The sequence below is a fragment of the Apostichopus japonicus genome, chromosome 20, assembly GCF_037975245.1.
Source record: "Apostichopus japonicus isolate 1M-3 chromosome 20, ASM3797524v1, whole genome shotgun sequence".
Classification (NCBI taxonomy): Eukaryota; Metazoa; Echinodermata; class Holothuroidea; order Aspidochirotida; family Stichopodidae; genus Apostichopus; species Apostichopus japonicus.
The window spans coordinates 34,855,569-34,861,903 of NC_092580.1; positions in this window are offsets into that span (position 1 = coordinate 34,855,569).

Genomic DNA, 6,335 nt, shown 5'->3' on the forward strand with positions numbered 1-6,335 from the left:
ATGACATTCCCAAAGGAAGTTTCTAGCTGATCATATTTCTTCTTCTACAAAGACCGATTATACAGAGGAAACGCTGCTGAAGAAGGTTACAGTCACTATGATGTATTAGAAGCCTTCATTAGGTTAGCTTGGTGGAAAATAAAGATATTTCCAAGCAAGGAATGAAGCAAAAGTGAAAACTCCAATCCTGTTGCATTTTTTAATCCCTTTCAACCCATTGACATTTTAGTAAAACAACTCGAGGGAAAATAATCGAAATGTTATTTTTTTACTTAGGAACGTGTTAAGCCTGGAACAACTCCTCTTTATGACCATGCTTCAAGCATATTTAGGGGTTATAACAATGGCGAGCCATCGTCTGTCGGGGGAAATGGTTCCGTCGGTGGGGATTTTTACATTCTTTCGGGGAAGAATTATAGTTGTACAGAATATTTACTAGCACAACCTTGCATGTAGAGCTACTTCTATAAACCTAATTTTTAGTCTTAATATGGTTTAGAATGCACTATTTCAGTCTTATTTCCCCCCAGGGCAGCATCCTGCCTTCTTTATTAAATCCTTACTCGTCTGTGGCTATTCCATTATAATTGATCAAACCCTTATCTAATTCAGTCGGGGTGGGGGTGGGGGTGGGGTGGGGGTGGGGGGGTTGAACCCCCTCCAGCTTTGAAATCTTGTATACTCCACTGGGTTATAATACTATACTGATTTTTTTCAAGAGTATCTATACTAACTGAAATTTGAAATCAGAAATTAATATTCCCGTGCTGAACGGAAGTGATCAGCAAGACCTTAACCTGGTTTGAAAGTCCAGGCTTCGAATACATCTGTCACCCGCTCCCATCCAGTCCCATGTACTAACTGACATGTAAAAGAAGGTGAAGGAGTGATGACAATTTAAGGTGTCTTCTTCGTCACAGCCAACATAGAATTTGTGAGTACTTACTAACAAGTAGGCCTAGGTTCTGTTTGTATTCAGTTCCGCAAGTTGAATTCGATTGATCGGGAGAGATTTAGATCGGATCTTAGTTACGAAATGGATGGGATGATGGCACTTGATTCTCTTGATGATCTGGTAACCGCCTATAAGATCCGTACCGAGAGAGTATTGAACGATCATGCCCCTGTCATCTCTAAAGTAATAACTGTTCGCCAAAGTGTTCCGTGGTTTGATAATGAGGCGTCAAGGCTGAAAACTAAAACACGGAATGCAGAGCGGCGATGGTTGAAACATCCAACCTCTGAGAATCATGATTCGTTTCGTTCATTCCGTAACGAATACAAAAACCATGTCGAAGCATTGAAAAGCACCTTCATTCGGAGGAAGATTGAATCATGTGGCAACGACACCCGTCAACTGTTTGCTACCGTCGCCAACATTACTGGCAGTACAAAGACCAATCCTCTACCGGAGGGTGTGTCAGACGATCAGCTGGCTGGTGACTTTGCCACGTATTTTTATAACAAGGTCGATGTCATCCGGAATGAGCTCGAGCACCATCCTATCTTCATCCCACCCGAGATGAGCGTACCACCTTTTGCTTCATTTTCTACCATTGATGTATCGACGGCTACAGCACTCATTCGTAATGCAAAGCCTACGACTTGCCAGCTTGATCCCTTGCCATCGTCTCTTGTCAAAGAACATTATGACATATTTGCTCCTATATTTTGCAAAATAATTAATACATCGCTCTCCACTGGTAATTTTCACCCTGACTGGAAACAAGCTATTGTCAAACCACTATTGAAGAAAACTAACCTCGATCATATAAAGAAGAACTATCGCCCGGTTAGTAATCTGTCCTTCCTTTCAAAGATAGTGGAGAAGGCCTCTCTGATTAGTTTTACTGAACACATCGAGAATCACGGTCTCCTTCCTCCGTATCAAAGTGCATACAGGGCCAACCATAGTACGGAAACACTCTTACTGAAATTATATAATGATATCATGTGCAATATGGAGCGCCAGTTATTAACTCCATTTGCCGCAATGGACTTGAGTGCCGCGTTTGACACAGTCAACCACCAGCTGTTATTGGACATTCTCAAGAAGTGCTTCGGAGTTCACGGGGTAGCTAGAAAATGGGTATCGTCGTATTTATCTGAGAGACAATTCGCTGTTTGTATAAACAAATCACTTTCTACGCCGATGAAGGTCAATTTCTCTGTACCACAGGGTAGTATAAATGGACCAGTATACTTCACCTGCTATACTAGCACAATGAACACATGTATCAGTGATGAACAATTCCTCATTGGCTACGCCGATGACCACAGTATCTACTCTAGTTTTAAACCCGGAGATGTTTCTTCAGAATTTGAGTCAATCAGGGGTCTTTCATCAACTCTAGAAAATGTGAAACTCTGGATGCAATTTAACCGTCTTAAGATGAATGATGAAAAATCGGAGTTTATCGTTTTCGGAAGCAATCACCAACTACCAAAGTGCAATACAGACGTTTTATCCATTGGGGACACTCCTGTCCGTCGTACCCATAGTGTGAAGCTACTAGGTGTTTACTTGGATGAAACCCTCAATCTCAAACATCATATTTCCATGAAAGCTCGTGCATCAGCCCTCGCCATGTTTAATCTGAAGAAGATCCGGAAATATTTGGACAAGTCGACATGTCTCAAAATTGCAAATGCCACGATTTTCTCTCATATGGACTATTGCAATGGTCTTTTTATCAACCTCCCGGCCTCCACACTTCATCCCCTACAAAGGATCCAAAATTACACGGCTAAAATTATTCTCGGCAGATCAAAATATGATAGTGCCTCCGCAGCATTGAAGGAGCTGCACATCCTCCCCGTTAATGTCCGCGCTGAGTACAAGATCCTCCTCCTCGTTTATAAGTGTATACATAATTCAGCACCAGCTTATCTGTCCGAGTTGCTGGAAATTAAGACACCTGGTCATTCAACACGCTCGTCAAAGGGCATTCTTCTCAAGGTTCCTTTCACACGCCGCAATTGTTTCGCAGGCCGCTCTTTCAGCGTCACTGGCCCTAGACTTTGGAACGCTCTCCCCGTCGACACAAGAAATTCGAAGACCATCAGAACTTTTAAAGCTGCTTTAAAGACTCATTTATTTAAGAAATCGTTTTTATAATTGTTTTGTTGTTCAGCGCCATTGAGTGTTTTTACAGTAATGTGCGCTTTACCAAGTGTTTCCACCTTAACCTTAACCTTATTCATTTTTTACTGTGCAGTGATGGATGAATTATTCAGTTGCTAAGCATGCCACGTCATATGTTTGGTACCAGAAATGAGGAGATGGACAGAGGGGTCGTTAGGATAAGGTGGTGGTCGCCAACACCACGCAGGTGACATCCTGGAACAGCAGTTACAAAACATTGGCATTTACCAATTTTTCGCGCGCCAGTTATTGCAAATTCTTATGCACAAATGCAAAGCAGTTTTAATCATGGGCTTCCAACCACACGTGAATATATTTAGTCCTAGCCAATTTAGAGGTGGTTTATATTACCATGAGAATATCACGCTTAAAATTAAAACGTTTTGAACATGTATAGACATTTCAATACTTTCGTCCAATCAAAAACTGATATATGGCGATTTCTTTCACATATGTAGTGGGCCTACACCGAATGAAGAGCGTCATGTATTTACATGTGACTATGTCACCAATGAGCGTATGAAAAACTGACATATGCCAAGTTATTACTATTCATGTCGATTGCAGGACTTCTGGCATCCTAGAAAGTCGAGAAGAATCAAATCTCAATATAGTGCCGATACAACTCGGTAACGAACACTTACTAAATAAAGGCGCTATTTGTGAATGTCCATATTCCCTACTATTTTCTTTTCCAAATGAAAAGCCAAGGAGAGAAAACAAGAAAAAGAAAGCATACAGGGCGGGGAGGGGGGGGGGGGGGGTGAGTGGAAGAGAGGATAAAGGCAACGCACAGATTCTAATATTTTATCTTTGCTTCTTAAAGTCAGCATTCCTGAATGCATATCTGCTCTGTGACAGAATAATTTTCATGTTTTCCGCAAAATTCATAGCATTTTCAGGGATAATAGCTGCCTTCCACAACAATTTGAAACTTGTTTAATAAGGAAAACCTGTCAGCTTTCGGAGCCTTGACCACCTCTTGGCCTCCGAGAGACACTCCATAGAATTTGAATCCTCTCTCTAACACATACGTTTGCTTAAAAGTCTGCAGCTTTAAAGGACTTTGCCCGTACTCCCAGTCAATAACTGTGCAGTTGTCAAATAATAAAACACGGTACTGCATTTTTTACAGTGAAGTCGGTCTCAGAAACGCTCTGCAACTGCCCTTGATAAATGGTGGATCTACACTCCTGGCTATGGGAATCCATAAATGGTGGATCTACACTCCTGGCTATGGGAATCCATAAATGGTGGATATTCACTCCTGGCTATGGGAATCCATCAATGGTGGATATACACTCCTGGCTATGGAATCCATAAATGGTGGATCTACACTCCTGGCTATGGGAATCGATAAATGGTGGATAAACACTCCTGGCTATGGGAATCAATAAATGGTGGATCTACACTCCTGGCTATGGGAATCCATACATGGTGGATAAACACTACTGGCTATGGGAATCCATAAATGGTGGATCTACACTCCTGGCTATGGAATCCATAAATGGTGGATATTCACTCCTGGCTATGGGAATCCATAAATGGTGGATCTACACTCCTGGCTATGGGAATCCATAAATGGTGGATATTCACTCCTGGCTATGGGAATCCATAAATGGTGGATCTACACTCCTGGCTATGGAATCCATAAATGGTGGATATACACTCCTGGCTATGGAATCCATAAATGGTGGATAAACACTCCTGGCTATGGGAATCAATAAATGGTGGATCTACACTCCTGGCTATGGGAATCCATACATGGTGGATAAACACTACTGGCTATGGGAATCCATAAATGGTGGATCTACACTCCTGGCTATGGAATCCATAAATGGTGGATATACACTCCTGGCTATGGAATCCATAAATGGTGGATATACACTCCTGGCTATGGAATCCATAAATGGTGGACCTACACTCCTGGCTATGGGAATCCATAAATGGTGGATATTCACTCCTGGCTATGGGAATCCATAAACGGTGGATCTACACTCCTGGCTATGGGAATCCATAAATGGTGGATATACACTCCTGGCTATGGAATCCATAAATGGTGGATATACACTCCTGGCTATGGAATCCATAAATGGTGGACCTACACTCCTGGCTATGGGAATCCATAAATGGTGGATATTCACTCCTGGCTATGGGAATCCATAAATGGTGGATCTACACTCCTGGCTATGGGAATCCATAAATGGTGGATATACACTCCTTGCTATGGGAATCCATAAATGGTGGATATACACTCCTGGCTATGGGAATCCATAAATGGTGGACCTACACTCCTGGCTATGGAATCCATAAATGGTGGATATTCACTCCTGGCTATGGGAATCCATAAATGGTGGACCTACACTCCTGGCTATGGGAATCCATAAATGGTGGATATACACTCCTTGCTATGGGAATCCATAAATGGTGGATATACACTCCTGGCTATGGAATCCATAAATGGTGGACCTACACTCCTGGCTATGGAATCCATAAATGGTGGATATTCACTCCTGGCTATGGGAATCCATAAATGGTGGACCTACACTCCTGGCTATGGGAATCCATAAATGGTGGATATACACTCCTGGCTATGGGAATCCATAAATGGTGGATAAACACTCCTGGCTATGGGAATCCATAAATGGTGGATATACACTCCTGGCTATGGGAATCCATAAATGGTGGATATACACTCCTGGCTATGGGAATCCATAAATGGTGGATATTAACTCCTGGCTATGGGAATCCATAAATGGTGGATATACACTCCTGGCTATGGGAATCCATAAATGGTGGATATTCACTCCTGGCTATGGGAATCCATAAATGGTGGATAAACACTCCTGGCTATGGGAATCGATAAATGGTGGATATACACTCCTTGCTATGGGAATCCATAAATGGTGGATCTACACTCCTGGCTATGGGAATCCATAAATGGTGGATCTACACTCCTGGCTATTGGAATCCATAAATGGTGGATATACACTCCCGGCTACAGCAATTTACGGAGGGGTGCAATATTATAAAATGATATATTAAATGGAAGGGGAGGAGCGTACTTCAGCCTGCATTAAGGAATGGGGAGGGGGGGGGGGAAGCATGCTTGCAACCTTCATTCCCCATCCTAGTGTCCCCGCTAGGCCCTGGGCCTCATTCAGGTACTTACAATGGCAAGGATATACAA